The sequence below is a fragment of the Pongo abelii genome, chromosome 8 (genome assembly GCF_028885655.2).
Source record: "Pongo abelii isolate AG06213 chromosome 8, NHGRI_mPonAbe1-v2.0_pri, whole genome shotgun sequence".
NCBI classification, from domain to species: domain Eukaryota; kingdom Metazoa; phylum Chordata; class Mammalia; order Primates; family Hominidae; genus Pongo; species Pongo abelii.
Genome location: NC_071993.2, coordinates 33,552,365 through 33,569,180, shown reverse-complemented (window position 1 = coordinate 33,569,180; position 16,816 = coordinate 33,552,365). Strand labels below are relative to the sequence as shown.

The following is a 16,816-nucleotide window of genomic DNA, read 5'->3' as shown; positions in this document are numbered from 1 at the left end:
TTTTAAATAATGTTGACTCATTGATCAATATTATATAAGTGACTGAAGATGGTGAAGTGTTAAATAAAAAACATTGGTATTTTGATTACGGGCATTTGGGGAGAAAGTCATTTTACTTATCCCAAAATTGAGTATGAAGGTGGAAGATGTTATTAGAATGCTAGTTAAAAGGACAAAGAATGTGGTTAATACTTTAATTCTGTAGACAGGAAGCAAATAGACTGTTTAACTGGTCTATGTTGACTTCACACCTAGACCTACAATTTTAAGTGTTTGTGATTTTCTTAACAAGTTCTATATTAAAGTTATTTTTTAATACCCTCAACATTCTGCCCATGAAAAGCATGGAATCAACAATTCTGAAAGTCACTGGATTTAGTAATTTTAACAATTAGGCAGCTTTCTTCTTAGCTTTCTGGTCAGTATAATTTAATTTAAATCAGCCCCGAATTACCATCACGAATGAAAATGTAGTTCTACATTGGTGTTCTTCCTAACTCTGGGAGTGACACTGGGGACATCTGGTCATATTATAATAATGAACAGTGGTCAAACAACTTAACATGGTGCCAGTTTTCCTAAGCGTGCTTGCCACTGATTGTAATGCTTTTATTGTTTGGCTTCTTGATAAGTAAGTTATGGCTTACAGCGGGGAATAGTATAGTGTCCTGTCTGAAAAAATATTCATTAATATTCTGTAGCTGCTCTGGTTTGCCCTTAACTATGCTGCTAGTGTGTGATAAGCTGAAACATCTTGTAACTGGTAAAAGTTTCAGAGAACTTAACTTTCTGAATATGTAACAAGCTGCATATATCTGAAAGGGTTCATTTAGACTTCTGTTAGATATTAGCAGATTTTCTCATTCTGCAAGAGAGTTAGGATCTGTTAGGTTTTGGGTGGAATCCTGGAGATTATGCCAGGTAAATATGTAAGTATCTGTATTGTATTAGCAGTGTTTACTCTGACTTGGTTTTAGCTTCTGAGAGTTTGGCTGGTTGTTTTTTCAGAGGTGGGAGATACGGAGTAGAGAGGTTAAGATCCAGAAAGGTACATTTGTCTTCTGAATCCTGAAGTGTTATGCTAGGGGTATCTATAGCTGTGGAAAACTGAAAAGATATTATGGTATGTACCCAGGTTAAAGGGGGTACAGTCCGTAAAAGTCAGAATATTAGCAGCCTTCCAATATGTCTGTCGGTAGGTGAAAAAAAAAGTTTCTGTCTTTCAGGAGCTGTGTACAAAAGGACCCAAACTATACTTTGTACATTTGTTATTTTAAAAGGTCAGCTAACTTTAAACTTGCCGTTTGGTCTGTGACTTTAGAAAGTAGAGTTAACTGTAGTTAGCAATATGCTTAAGCATGTGCATATCACCTCATGAAACGTGTGTGTGCATGAGAAAAGCTGCCTCCAGTACACATACATATGTATATAAACACATACACACAAGCACATATATGTATGTATTTCTTATAGGACCAATCTCATTGTACGTAATTTCAAAGCACAGGTTGCTATCTCCAGGGATGCATAAAAAGACTCACTGAAGTATAGGGAGAAAATTTTAGGTCTACTATTATGTTTGTTGATCTCATCACTTTAAAGTTTAAAATTTTGATTATGATTGATATCTTACTATATTGCTGTAGAAATACATGTATTTGAATTTATAAATTGCATATATTTTGGGTGCAGGTATGCCCAGAATTTTTTTAGTGATAAAGGTGAGTGGTCAGAAAGCTTTGCAGATCCCTATATGGAGGATGATTTGAGTGGGGTTCAAGAACTACTGTATTTAGGAGGGAGAATTGATAAGACTTGATAAGAGAAATGAAAGAAACCCAGTGTGACACTGGTTTCTGGCTAGGAGGTGCTGTTCACTGAGGTGAGAGGGTGACCACAAGCTGGGGGTGCTGATTGGCTGGAGCAGAGGGGAAATGATGACCTTATGAGGCCAAGTTTTTTTTTTTTAAGGTGATCAAGGGACATAGGTGGAGATGTCTAAACTGCAGTTGAATACACAGATTGAGAGCTTAAAAAAAGAAAAAACTCTGAGAGATTTCAATTTGGGAATTCTTAGTCTATTGCTGGTTGAAGCTATAGGCTGTGCATGCAAACACCAAAGGAGGGTGTGGAGTGAAAAACGGGCTGAAGGAGGACCTGGGAACACTTTTAATAGTCAAGTGGCGGTGGAGGAAGAGGAATCCAGAAAAGCATTTACCTTCCCCAGTTTCTTCTCTGAACTTCTAATTCCTTTGAGTGGCATTTTTGTGAGTAACATAGGTATTTCTGGGTTTTTCCAGTGATTGGCATGTTTGAGTTAAAGACAAAAAGACTTCATTGGTTACATTCCTTTGTGGTAATTTATTTTCAGATACCTGATCAGAGAAGCAGTTTGATGTAGTAAAGGCTTCTCGATTGGGAGACAGGAAACCTGGGTGTCAGTGCCAGGTCTGCCACTGAATTTCTGTGTGACCTTTGTCAGAGTACTATACTTCCAGAGCATTGGTTTTCACATCTACCCTATAAAGCAGTCTGCATGTCTCTCTCATTCTCTTGTTCAAGGAGTTGGAGGATAGCTGCTGCCTGATGGTAGAGTGCAGTTCTCTCTCCATGAGCACCTTTTTTTTTTTTTTTTTTTTTTTTTTTTTTTTGTATCACCAGAGAGTGTAGGCACTGTGCCACTTACTCCGTTAAGGATACCTGCTAGCGCTGACCAGCAACATCTGTCCCTGTCAGCTCTGCATCAGGATGTAGCTCGGCTGTACATTACGTTTTATTCTATCAGTACATTGAGTACCAGTTACCTGAAAAATGCTTTACTTAGTGGGCATGAATCAAGAAGTTGGCATGCTCTTTGATGTTGAGTTTGTTGTCTAGTTGGAACAAGTTGTGTTCAGTTCAGGAAAACATAAATACAAAAGAGTGTTTTATACAATGTACTGTACCATAAAATACTGTACCATGTAATGTTCCCTAACAGTGTTAGAAAAATCTCAGCGTTGGCTTGTGTGGTTTTGGAACACGTTGTGTAGGAGATGAGGCCTGAGCTTGGAATGGTATGAGCGAAGGTTGGATGACAGATGGGTGTCACATTCAAGGACAGCATGGGAAGAATCCAGTCTAATTTCGCAGATAGTACTTGGCCACTTTGTTACCTATTAGGAGTTATGTATAATATCATATATATCAGAAGGATATATGAAGGCTATATAAAATGAAGGCCTGGGTTCTTGCCCTCCAGCACTAGCCTGATGAGAGACACAGACATGAATACAATTAGTTACAATAGAAGTTTGAATAGAAATAACACTATATTATTGAGCATCACTGAAGGTTTGTCATTTGCTCTGCCGGGCACTATCAAAGCTGTTTTGGAACCACAGAGAAGGAGTAGTTAATTAAGTTGATTGTGGTTGGTGAGGAGATGAAGAGGCAATAAAGGCAGAAAGGAAGAAGAAAAATCAGCATTCTGTTTTGTGTAGGGAGTATAGTTTCAGTGGAGTGATGAGGAAAATATTTACATACGAAATTAGGTATGTACCATTTGAAGTATGGAAGTCACATTTTTCTGTATAAATGTTTATTGAATGAATATGTAAATAACTTAAGCTTTCATAATCTATGAAATTAGCAATAGATTATTCTTCCCTATGTACAGTATTTTATGGTTTATGTATGATTTTCTTCATATTATGATTTCAGTGCTTCTTTTAAAGGGGTGGTACAGGGTCATGTTTGATTATTGGAGGAGGAAATTGGAGTTTGAAAAAGCACATTTGGTAGTATAATGTTATATTAGGAAAATGTTATAAAAAAGTACAATAGGGAGTAAGATTTATGCTTATTAAAGAAGCATGGATTAAAAAGATTGAGAAACGTTTATTAAAGAGTCACTGAGGTTCTTGTTTTAGAAGGCCATGATTAATGAGTTGGAGAACAAGAAGCAAATTTGGTAATCATGTAAATTATGAGCTGTTTACCACCTAGAAAGATATTTGCTGATAAGAGCTTTCATATGATGATCGTATTTTATCTTTCCAACAATTAGATACTTTTTACAGCTTACTGATGAGTAAAATGAGAAACTGTTTTCTTCCTATGTTTATCATGGTTTTAAAACATTTATCATACATTTAAAATACTGTATGCACTCCACCACAGACAGGATGGAGAGGAAGATGTGACAAAAGATGTGGTCAAAATTAGTTTTAATCAAGGAAGCATTTTGGAATGATCTGCTTAAAAAGTGGATATAATTATGCAGTTTCAGAAGATAATTCTCCTTAATTGAAATTACGGGGAATAAGTCTTGCTCTCAGGTGCTTATTGATACCATTGATCATGATGGTTCTTTTGCTAGCTGCACTCACAATTATCTTTGACAACTTGCCCCAAAGTGAACTTTCTCAACCAAAACCGTTGCCAACTTCTTTCCTCCTCACAGGGAAAGGCAAAAAAGTCCACAGACATAGAGAGTGGAAAGAAGGAACAGCATACTAGGCTGGTTTGAAAAACAATCAATTGCTAGGTAATAATATCTTACCTTTTGAGTGGAAGGAGGAGCTGGGAATAATTAAGTTCAGGCAGGTTTTTTGCTCATTTTGGATCAGCCCTTCATATTATGGCTTAATAGCTTTGTTTATAGTGTATTTTTCTGCTTTTATTTTAAGTTCATCCTCTGAAGTCTTGAGTTAATTTTGTGCCCCTTTACCCCCATTTGAATTAAATACTTCATTTTTTTCCCGTTTCTCACATAAAGCTATTTTTTTTTCAGGGCAGGGAGGGGCTGGTGGTGGTGGTGGTGCCATATCAGTTGTCTGTTTATGAGATCACCATTAGACGACGTTTCTCATGGGCTTGAATTATTTGAATTTTGTGTGATTTTCCGGTTATGTTGATTCTGTTCTTCGTGTCTATGAGTTCTGTAGAGGATTCCAGCCTAAATTTTCTTCCTTAGTTCTGTTTTCTTTTCCTCAGCTTTTGTGGTTTTATTCTTTGATCACTGTCAAGATCCATTTGAGATTTTCTGACTTTCTTGAAGAGCATAATGAGTTCTAGATTTTCTCTTATTTTTAGAGAAGATTCTTCCCTGACTTCCTTTCACTTTTTGTTCTGTGGAAGTCTTTCCTAGGTGTTAAGTTTCCAGGCTTTACCTCCCCCTACCCCCAACATATTATCTTTTAGGCATTTTGTTTGCCAATGCGTACTATATCCATTATTTATCCTTCCCTTGCACTTGTAGATTGGGTGGTGATAAAAATCTTCCATATTTCATTTTCCTGGAGAAGGTGGGTAGAGGCACTAGTGATGAATTTTATCTTCAATCTGTTGTTGTATAATTTTCTTAAAGTATCTAGCCCTGTTGTGAGCCGTTCTCAGATTTCAAATTGTTTTGTGAACCTATAGCTTTGGAGCAGCCAAACCTTTGTTGTTAGAGCTTCTTAGCCCAGGCTAGCATTATCATTGTGTGAGAAGGGGTTAGTGCTCTTTAAAAAGCCATTTTTCTTCTGGGTGGGAGTGGTGAATTTTAAATGGTTTTCTAATTCAGACTACTTTTCTGTTTGTCAAGGAGAGGAGAAGAGGACTTCAAATGTGGTATTACATCTTTGGGATCCCTTAGCCTCTTCTCTTTCATGTCTCCTTTTTTTTCTTCTCTATTCTTTCTGCTAAGTTTTGTTAATCATTCATGCTAGCTTATTAATATTTGGGCCATAAACACCTCTGTAGTGACCAACACACCTCTTCCTGCCAGATGGAAGGAAAAAAAGTGTTGAGTTTTAATTGTTCTTCCTGTAAGGGGAAAGGTTCCCTTTCCATGGGAGGAACTCATCTCCACATGTCACTCTGTCAGATGGTACAGAATTCAGAAAGATTTCTCAGTTTCTTCCATTCATGTTTTTCCCGTTTTTATTACTCTGTATGTGGGATAAGTGGGAGGAACCTCATATCTTTCAATTTGGCTCTGTGTTCTTCTTCTGGAATATATTGATTTTTAAATACTAAAATCTGTTATTGGCCTATTTTTTCCCCTTTTAAAAGCAGATACAGAAAATAATGATGGTAGAACAGACTTGGGATGAATCCAACTTTATTATAATTTTTAGGAGACATTTATGATATACCTCTATAGGTATCAGAATCTTTTCTACTATTAAGGTGAAAAGATTTGAGATTTTGTGAAATCTTTTGTGTATTCTTTTTATTTGAGTTGGCTTTTTAGGTGGCTTATTTTTCAACTCTGAAATGAACATAACATGTTACATATGTTGCATTTTTAAGGTAATTTTTTTCTAAAGTGTAGTTGTTTAATTTCTACAAAGATAGTCCATATAAAGTTTCTAAAGATTGTAAATTTAAAAGGAAATGCCAAATGAATTATTTGTAAAATTGTTTAAAAAAATTAATAAATAATGAGTGTGTATTTAAAAGTTTGAACATGATATAAAACCGTACTTTTATGGATAAAGATTAGTTTACAGTGAAGATTAAAATAATTATGCACTATTTTTGACAGTGGAAACAATTGCACATATTTGGGTTAAGCACTAAAATGAGATTATTTGTGGGTGGTGTTTAAGATTGTTTATTGTTCAGGAAATGAATTATGACCCCTTAGATAAAATTACATATGGTAAAAAATGACCTTAAGGTGAAATGCTTTTATGGGAACAAGACACAAAACCTTTGTCTGTGCTTATGAAATATAGGCAATTAAAATAACTTTTCTTGGCCTCTATTAAGTTCAAATGCCCAAGAAATAAACTCATAGAACATTAGAAGCCCTTTCCATTTCTGTGTTCTGAGTCAGTTCTAACACTAGAAGGATGTTCTTTATTTTAAAATAGTGATTAAGTAGGCTTTCAAAAAATTACAGTTTAATGAAGTCAGTTCCTAGCTTCTGGATACAGATGGCCAGGTTTCAATTCCACCTGTGCAACTTTTGATTCCACCATTGCAAGTTGTTTAGTCTCTCTGTGGTTTTGATTCCTCATCTGTAAAACAAAGACACTATTGTTCTCCACCTCATAGAGTTACCTGGAGGAGATAGGTGCTATTATTTTATCATCATTATTATCATATCCATTTGAAGGTGCTGAAATAAAATTCTAATTTTTTAAAGTTCTAAATGAAATAACTTTTTGTTACAAATTACTTTAAATCATCAACTTAGTGTATTATACTCTTCTTGCCTGTGCCTAGTCTGGCCCTCTCAATTGAGAAGTCAGTCAGTTTTTTTTTTTCAGTAATCCACAGTGAGCAGCAGTCCCTGAACGAGATCATATTGCTAGTTGGGTTTGATTAATAAAACACAGAATTCGTATTCTAGTCCTTTCAGGGGGGTTTCTTTCCTCATGATATAAGAACCTTGTCTTAGTCTTTGTGCTGCTATAACAGAATGCCACAGACTGGGTAATTTATGTCAGAGTTCTGGGGGCTGGGAAGTCCATTATCAAGATGTTGGCATCTATCTAGTGTCTTTCTGCTGCATCATCCCATGGTAGAAGGCGGAAGGGCAAGAGAGTGAGAGAAGAGGAGGCCAAACTCGGTCTTTTATCTGGACCCCATTCCCCGCTCCTGTGGTAATAGCATTAATTCATTCATGTGGGCAGAGCCCTCATGACCTTATCACCTCTTAAAAGTCGCACTTCTCATCACTGTTGCTTTGGGGATTAAGTTTCCAACACGTGAACCTTGGGGACACGTTCAAAGCATAGCAAACCTCAAAGGTTCCTCCTTATTTCTATTTGTATTAGGTATATTATTCCCTCCCCTCAATCTTTTTTTAAGGGTTTCTGTGATATTAGTGTTCAGAGCATTTGTATTTTGTCTACTATGTTTTTATGATATTAGTGTTCAGAGCATTTGTATTTTGTCTAACATTTACTACCTTAAATGTTTTGTTAGTATAAAACATTTACTACCTTAAATGTTTTGTTAGTATAAAACATTTAAGGTTTTGCTGCTTTTATTACTTTATGAACACATTTGTCAGGAATCTGATTGTTAGAAAGCACATTAAATAGAATTCTACTTGGATGTGGAATCTATAAAGAGTATAATAAGGTTTTGATATTGAGGATGTCAGTGTATGAACAGCTATAACAATCCACATTAATCTATTTTCTGTAGTTGTGTTACTTCTAACTTTCAAACTTTATCCTTTCTTTCATATCTTGTGTCTTCCCTAAAGTGGATCCAGTCAGTTTTCTGGTTATAACGACAATTGAAAAAAAAAACATTCACTTCCTGTAACATTTGGTGATAATCATAACAAGTAACACCCAGGTACTTACAATTGGCAAGACATTGTTTTAAATGTTTTATGTTAATCGACTTATTTAAACTTCACAAAACCCCTACAAGGTAAATACTGCTGTCCCCATTTTAAAGATGAGGAAACTGAGACACAGATTAATTTGCCAGTGTAACTCTGCACTACACAATGTTGTACAATGGTAGATGCCACAAATGTCTGCTGTCATGAAGCTCAGTGTTTTATTTTTTGATACCTCAGAGTATCTCCAGTTGTTTTTATTGTTAGTTTCTTCATTTATTCAATATTAAGACATTGCGCTAGATACAGAAAACATGGAGAAACTTCTAGAAGATGACAGTTTATAAGGCAAGTCAACCATGCACATCATTAGTAGATGTATAAGAGCTACATATGCCTCAAACAGGAAACCTTTTAACATACTATGTGTATGTATACACACACACACACACACACACACACACACACACGGGAGTTCACAACATTTTTACAAAGCACATAATATTAACATTCAAATGAGGCATTATAGAAAGTTTTATAAAGAATGAAGTAGGCCAGGCATGGTGCCTCATGACTGTAATCCCAGCACTTTGGGAGGCAGAGGTGGGTGGATTGCTGGAGGTCAGGAGTTTGAGACCAGCCTGGCCAACATAGCAAAACCCCGTCTCTACTAAAATACAAAAATTAGCCAGCCGTGGTGGCACATGCCTATAATCCCAGCTACTCAGAGGCTGAGGCAGGAGAGTTGCTTGAACCCAGGAGGCAGAGGTTGCAGTGAGCCAAGATCACGCCACTGCACTCCAGCTTGGGCGATCAAGTGAAACTGTCTAAAAAAAAAAAAAAAAAAAAGGAAGTCTTTACTATAAATTCTTTTAAAAAACCTTGGTTCATCTTGAAAGATTGATGAATTTTTGAAATACCCGCAGAAAAGGAAAATAAACTCCCCCCCCCCCCCAAAAAATACATACGAACCACTTATTGGCACTTGTGTTTTAAGTACCTGGAGAAAAACAGGACAGATTTTTAAAGGCAATTAATAACAGCTTATACAAGGCCTTGTTTCATTTGCTTTAGCACCAAGTAAAGTAAGAGTAAATATGCTGTGGAAGATGGTCGGGTTTTTCCTCCTCCTCTCATATGCCCCACTTCTCCTACCAGGTCACAGTACATCAGCAGCCATCCTTGTTGCCCCACTGAGGAATCACTTTAGATTCCAGTATTTAAATGGCTGCTCAGATGAAACCAGTAGAGTTCTTTCCCCTTAAGATAAGGTGGCAGTGAATGCTAGCAGGTATCAATTTCTTTGATCAGGAACAAAGAACTCCTTCAGAAAACTCACTTTTTTGGTCTTTGTTAACCTATCAAGTAAATTCTTTTTATTGGCCCACCTTGTTTACTAATTATGATTGATTGCTGTTTATGCCAAGGGAGCATTCCCCAGGCATGCCTGATCTGTTTACTAATGTCAAAGTATGCTTACTTCATATAATTCCATAGGTTTTCTCTTTTATTTTTGGGAGGAGGGGTATAATAACTTGTTATTTATCAGGGCAGATCATATATTTGGATCAAAAAGAGAAACTGGCAAGTAGATCCTAAAACACATCTCTTAACCCGAGTAACATCTGAAAACATAGATTTCAATTATATTTTGTTGAAAATTCATTCACCTTTGGTGCTTATCCAAGAACTTGTAATGTCAATTTCTGACAAAAATTATAACCCTCAATACATATGTATTTTCAAAAGAAGAGTCATCTTAAAGTAATATTTTTCTGTATGTTAATTGATACATTTTTATAGCAAATTGAAAATTCTGAGTAAATTGAAAGTATGTTTAACAACAAAATAAATACAGCTTATATGGTTAGCTTATACATTTATTAATGTAAAGGCAGCAGTGAATTTGTATCTTACAATAAATCTGTGATTCCAGTTGCTTTTTTTCTGGAATTTTATGTAGTATCACCATGTTCCACAGTGCTAGAAATGTCTTTTTTGGCATTAATCTATGCAAAAATTTCTGATGAGATGCTTTCCCTAAATGACATGTAAGTTTTTAAAACTTTTCCAAAAAATATGGACATTTTATCATCACTTAATCTTTTTTTTTTTTTTTTTGAGAGGGAGTCTCGGTCTGTCACCCAGGCTGGAGTGCAGTGGCATGATCTCGGCTCACTGCAAGCTCTACCTCCCGGGTTCACGCCGTTCTCCTGCCTCAGCCTCCCAAGTAGCTGGGACTACAGGCACCTGCCACCACGCCCGGCTAATTTTTTTGTATTTTTAGTAGAGACGGGGTTTCACCATGTTAGCCAGGATGGTCTCGATCTTCTGACCTCGTGATGCACCATCTCGGCCTCCCAAAGTGCTGGGATTACAGGCATGAGCCACCGCACCCGGCCTATCAACCACTTAATCTTAATGAACAAAAAGTTAGATTACTACCAATTGTTCATTTAATTTTGCTCTAACGTGTTTTAAAAGTTAAGACATCTCTGATGGTTTTGCAGGTGACTGGATAAAACACACTAGATGATTTCAAAAGATTAATCTTAGTATCTGACTCGTTTGGCACATCCTCAGTATCCAGAATAAAATCAGTAGAAATAAAAGTAGTATAACTTTCAAAGAATTCATACATACTGGAAGTCTTAGGAAAAGAAGTTTTTAAATGCAAGGAATAGGAGGTTTGCTCATCTTACTAGTTACACACATTTCTCCTCATGGAGTAATGGCAGCTTTCTGGCTTCTTTGTGGAACTTTAGTTTGTAGAAAAGCTTGGTAATATTCCAGGACTGGCTTTATTTGGGCTTCATAAGCCTTTAGTCTTTTGATAACCGTCTCCGGTTTATCATCCTCATGCTGAATGAGAGGATCCCCAGTCAGATCATCAGTGCCCACAGTTTTGGGAGGGTTAAATTCAATGTTGAAGACTCAGCCACTGGCAGGATGAATCTAGCGAGCAGTAAGGTATTGTTTAATGACCTCAAAGGGCACATTCGGGCTAATCACTGTCTGTCTAAGAAGCTCTGTCTAGGGCTTCTGCCTGTGGAAGTGTCCATGGAAAACCACCCAACAGCTAGCTATACTAGGTGAGATTTTTCAGCTCATATAGGGCGAGCTGAGTCATGACATCATCTCGGATGAGTTTCCTTTGGTCAATGAAAGCATTAGCTAACACATCAATTTCTGTGCCCCGTAGCATGTTGATCCCGTAGCAGGTCTCCGCTAGAGAGGTGCTTCACAGTGTTTGGTGACGCGTGACAACTACTGCTGTTGCCTAGCCCAGGGCCCCCATGATCACGGCTGCTGCCGCGTGGACGCCCCTTTACAGACCAAGGCCCACGCCGCACCCGAACAAGGGCTTTGGCCCAGCCTGTGAACTTACCTGCTCTGCCGCCCAGGCCCAGCCAGCTGGCAGCGCTGCTAGTGGGCGGGGACTGTGGCTCCCAGGCCTTCCCTGAACTCTGGTCTAGCAGTTTTCTTGTCTCTCAACTTTAGTCACCATTGGTCACTGTACTGGAAACCTTGTGTGTCTTTGTCGCATCCTCTTGGCCTCTGATTCCAGCTGGTGCTGCTGGGAACAGTCGGTGGCTCACTCCTGGCTGACTGCATGCTGCCTCAGATGCCTCTCTTTTGCTTTTTCCCCTGCGGCTCCTCTAACCAGCTTTCTTGTCTGTCCCTGGGCACGTGCACTGTAGTTCTTAGAAGTGTTAGGGGGGTTAGTGCCCCTTGAGGCGACCTTTTACCTATGCAACTGGAGTTGATACATTTCCCTGTTGACTTTCACTGGACAGACTTTCTAAGTATTTCTCAAAAGTTTTCCACAAGATCAAGCCCCCAGGTACTCAGTATGGTAAAGATAGTATCTTTGTATTGGCTTTTTCTCTTTTTCTTGGTTCACTGTCTTCAAAGTGTCTCTCTCTTTTCCTGGGATCACCTTCCAATAAACTGCCTGCACACCAGTTCTATTCCCAGGCTCTGCTTTGGACAGAACCCTAGCTAAAACAATGACCTGGTACTGTAGTTTTAATACAGGCCTTTTCCCCCAAGACTGCCTGTCTCTGAAATTGTAAATTCTTAACTGTCGTAGGTTCCAGCTCTTTTCACTTCCTTGTTTCCATGGTCCCCTCTCCTCTCACCTCCCTGGTTGTGATGTCTGGTCTTTTGACTTTTTCCTCTTGTTAACTTTTTGGTAGCACTGCACCTTCTTTGCCCCCCATCCCCACCTTTCCTCTTGCACCTGCCCTGCACACCAGGTAATAGATTTAGTGATTCCAAATTGGAGTCTGAGGGACCATGGGAGGTATTCTCAGAGATTTGGGCATTTCTACAAAATTAAAAAAAAAAAAAAAATCGTGCTTTCATGTTAATAATAAACATTTAGTTTATCTGGCTGACCATCTTATAACCCAGTAATATAACTTCAGCGTCTATGTTCGTACTTGGAAATTAATTTTGGTTTCATAATGTATAAGAGCCATGAGCATGAGACATTTTATATCTATCTTTAAGTTGGCTTATATACTTAAAGTAATTGAAAATTTAAGTTGTCACTTGGATATCTATAGTAACACTTTTCTGTTTAGAGAAGTTCTGCACATTAAGTAATTCTGAGACATTCTTCTGAGTAATGTCAGAGAAAAATGTCATACAATTCAATATGGTTCAGTGAAGATATTTTTAATTTTTTAATTTTTTGAGACAGGGTCTCACTCCATTGCCCAGCCTGGAATGCAGTGGTGTGATCATAGCTTACTGCAGCTTCCAACTCCTGGACTCATGGCCCCCTCCCCTGGCCCCCACCTCCACCAAGTTTTGCTGTGTTGCCCAGGCTAATTTACTTTCTTGTAGAGCCAGGATCTCCAGCTGGGCATGATGGCTCATACCTGTAGTCCCAGTTACTTGGGAGGCTGAGGTGGGAGGATTGCCTGAGCCCAGGAGGTTGAGGCTGCAGTGAGATGTGATCACACCACTGTATTCCAGCCTAGGCGACAGAGCAAGACCCTGTCTCCCCCCACAAAAAAAAAGAGAGAGACAGGGTCGAGGCTGGTCTTGAACTCTTTGCCTCAGGCAGTCCTCTTACCTCAGCCCCTCAAAGTGCTGAGATTGCAGGCATGAGCCTAACAGCAAAGAGTTTTGAGCATGGACTTTGTGCCAAGTATTTCTAGGTGCAATAGCTATAAATAAGATATACCCAGGCCCTATTTTCTTGGAGCCTAGAATCCATCAGGGAAGACATGTTAGCAAATAGTTAGAAGTGAAATGAGTGTTACAAATATGCCTGTATAAATTAGGGTGTCCAATACCTGGTGGGCTCTCACCATTGCAGGCTCTTACTGTAATCCCATTGCATCTTCCTAATTTTCTGCAACCCCTAAGCCCTACCTCTTTTCCTAAGAGTTGTTCTTCCTATTTCAGAAAAAAACAGTCGTGCATGAATGAACTCTCTTTGCTTTCTCACCTCCTGCTCTGCCTTAGAAGAAAGGCACCATGTCTCTGTTTAGGGTGATCCACCCCCTTGGGCTCCAGATGCCATCCCTTTTTGCTCCAAGGAGGCCTGGCTTCATCACTTAACCTTTTCTCTTTCCTGTGTCTTCACCTCTTCAAGTTTGCCCCTAGTTCTCCTTTCTTCCTAAGTATTCTTTTCAGCCCAATCACATCCATTTTCATAAGTTCAGTTAGCACCTAGATTATGACAACTCTCATGTCTGTGTCTCTAACTCTTATCTCCTGAGATCCATACTCATGTCCTAGCTTCCCAATAGGCATCTTCCCTAGATTTCACAATAAAACAAACCTCATTTTTTCCCCTAACCCCATTCTCCCTCGTACATCTTCTTTATTTTAAAATGATGATTATTCTAAATTCCTTTCTTTCTCCCATCCTTCCTTCTCCAAGTAAGCAGCAGATCCCTCATAGCTACCTTCTAATCATTGTTTGTTCGTCTTCTTGTTTGTTGCTGTTATCTGAATTTAGATATTTGTCACCTCTCACTTGAACCTTTGCAGTAAATTCTGTACTTGTCTTCCAGCTCCTGTCTTGCCCCCTATCCTTTCCTCCACTGAGTTTCTGCCATGTATATGTAGAGGTATTACTAGCCTGCCCAAATTTTTTCAGTTCCCCTCCTATTTATAGAATGGAATCCAAACTCTTTTAGCATGGATGGTATTTGGCTCTCTGTAACGTAGCTCCTCCTGCCTGCTTGGTCTTCGTTCCTGTTATTTCCAACTTATAATTTAAGTCTCAGAAATACTTCAAGATTCCTTTTCGCCTCTTCGATATTTTAAGATTTTTAAGATAATATAATTTATACTTACAATAGAAAATTATAAGGATAAAATAATCACTCATTCCACCAACCAAGGTATAGCTACAAAAACATACATTTTTCTAGTCTTTTTTTCTATAAAGAGAGAAAAAGTGAGACAGTTCCAATTTTGGTTGCAGGGAGCTGCCGAAATGCATATGCTTAGAAATAAGTTTAGGAAGGAGTTATTATAATTCGCCTCAGGACTTCATGGCTTTGTATATGCAGGCCTTTTGCTTGGAATATCTTCTCTCTTTTCTCCACACCCATCTCCTGTGTGCCTTCAGGTCTAACTGAAACACTGCCATGTCCCTGATGCCTCTGAACTTGTCCAGGCAGATTTCAGTGTCCTCAGTGCACTGTGTCCTTGTTTATTACTGAAACCATCATATCATAATAATTTGTATTTTTGTCCTTGAACTGAAAGTTCCCTGAAGCAATGACCCTTGTATTTCCTGATATGGCTCAAAACCTGACAGAGTTGTCTGAAGAGGAACCTCCAGAAAGGCAGGGGGAAACCAGTAGAGTTCAAGGGAGTAGAGTGTGTTAAAGAATGGTAAATAGTCTTACATGTGGCTTTGTGTAAATTCTTTGGTAATAAACTGATGTACTTCTTCAAGTGCGTATTGTAGTGAGTCAAAAAATTTGTGAATGAATGAGTGATGAACGAATGAATGCAGAGAGTAAGGTAAGGTCTAGAAAGAGTTCCTTTGCAAGAGTAATTTCACATATATGGTTGGGCATGGACATCAGTTATACAGTTATGTGCCACATAATGATGTTTTGGTCAATGATGGACCACATACACGACAGTGGTCCTGTAAGATTATAACGGAGCTGAAAAACACCTGTTGCCTAGTAATGTAGTGTCATAGTGCAACACATTACTCACATGTTTGTGGTGATGCCGGTGTAAACAAATCGACTATGAGACCAGTCTTACAAAAGCACAGCATCTAAATTACAGTGCATAATACTTGATAATAAACAACTATGTTACTGCTTTATATATTTACTGCACTATATTGTTAATTTTTTTTTTTTTTGAGATGGAGTCTAGCTCTGTCGCCAGGCTGAAGTGCAGTGGCGCAATCTTGGCTCACTGTAATCTCCATCTCCTGGGTTCAAGTGATTCTCCTGCCTCAGCCTTCTGAGTAGCTGGGACTACAGGTGCGCACCACCACGCCCAGCTAATTTTTGTATTTTTTGTAGAGACAGGGTTTCACCACGTTGGCCAGGATGGTCTCGATTACTTGACCTTGTGATCTGCCCATCTTGGCCTCCCAAAGCACTGGGATTACAGGCGTGAGCCACCACCCCCAGCCTGTTGTTATTTGAGAGAGTATCTCTCCTTATAGAAAAAGTGAAACAGCCTCAGGCAGGAACAGGTCCTTCAGGAAGTGGTCCCGAAGAAGGAGATCTTTTAGGAGATGACAGCTCCATGTGCCATTGGAGACAGGATATGCAAGCGCAAGACAGTGACATTGATGATCCTGATCCAGGGCAGCTCGTGCAGGCTTAGGCTAATGTAGTGTGTGTGTTTGTGTCCACAGTACTGTGTATAGTAATGTCAGTAATGTCCTGTTCAGTGAGTGTTCTGTGCAGTGGACTCACTTGCCCCTCTCACCCACTAACTCACTCACTTACCCACCCAGTCACCCAGAGCAGCTTCCAGTCCCGCAAGCTATATTCATGGTAACAGCGGTGTATCAATTTTAAAATCTTTTGTGCCGTACTTTTACTGTGTAGTTTTTCTATGTCTAGCTGTGCGTAGATACACACATGCTTACTGCAGCATTCCAGTTGCCTGCAGTATTCAGGACAGTCTTGTGCTGGACAGGTGTGTAGCCTAGGGGCAATAGGCTGTACCGTAGAGCCTGGATGTGTAGGAGGCCACACCATCTCGGTTTGTGTAAGTGCACTGTGATGGTTGCACAAAGATGAAATTGCCTTCGCATTTCTCAGAGCTCTTTCTTTGTTAAGTGACACATGAAGGTACTGGGTTGAGGAGAGGGAAGGTAGGTAGGAAATGGAGACCAGTGTAGACAACTGTTTCTAGGTCTTTGACCGTGAAGAGGAGACAAGCGTTAGAATTAGGACAGCATCTGAAAGGCATCTTTCCCTGTTATCCCCTCATACTCTGTTTTATATGGAATGCCATTGGGAGGAAACCCTTTCAGGTCCTTTTCTCAGCATAAGAATCACCTGGAGTCCAGGCCCCATGCTCAGA

General features: G+C 38.9%; 1 protein-coding gene and 1 pseudogene across 2 annotated transcripts in view; one reads left to right on the top strand and one right to left on the bottom strand.

Moving 5' to 3' along the window:
* The window catches only part of ITGB1 (integrin subunit beta 1), a 58,098-nt gene that overhangs the window by 2,021 nt on the left and 39,261 nt on the right, over positions 1–16,816 (top strand).
* On the bottom strand, positions 10,988–16,488 carry LOC100462383 (GTP:AMP phosphotransferase AK3, mitochondrial-like; annotated as a pseudogene).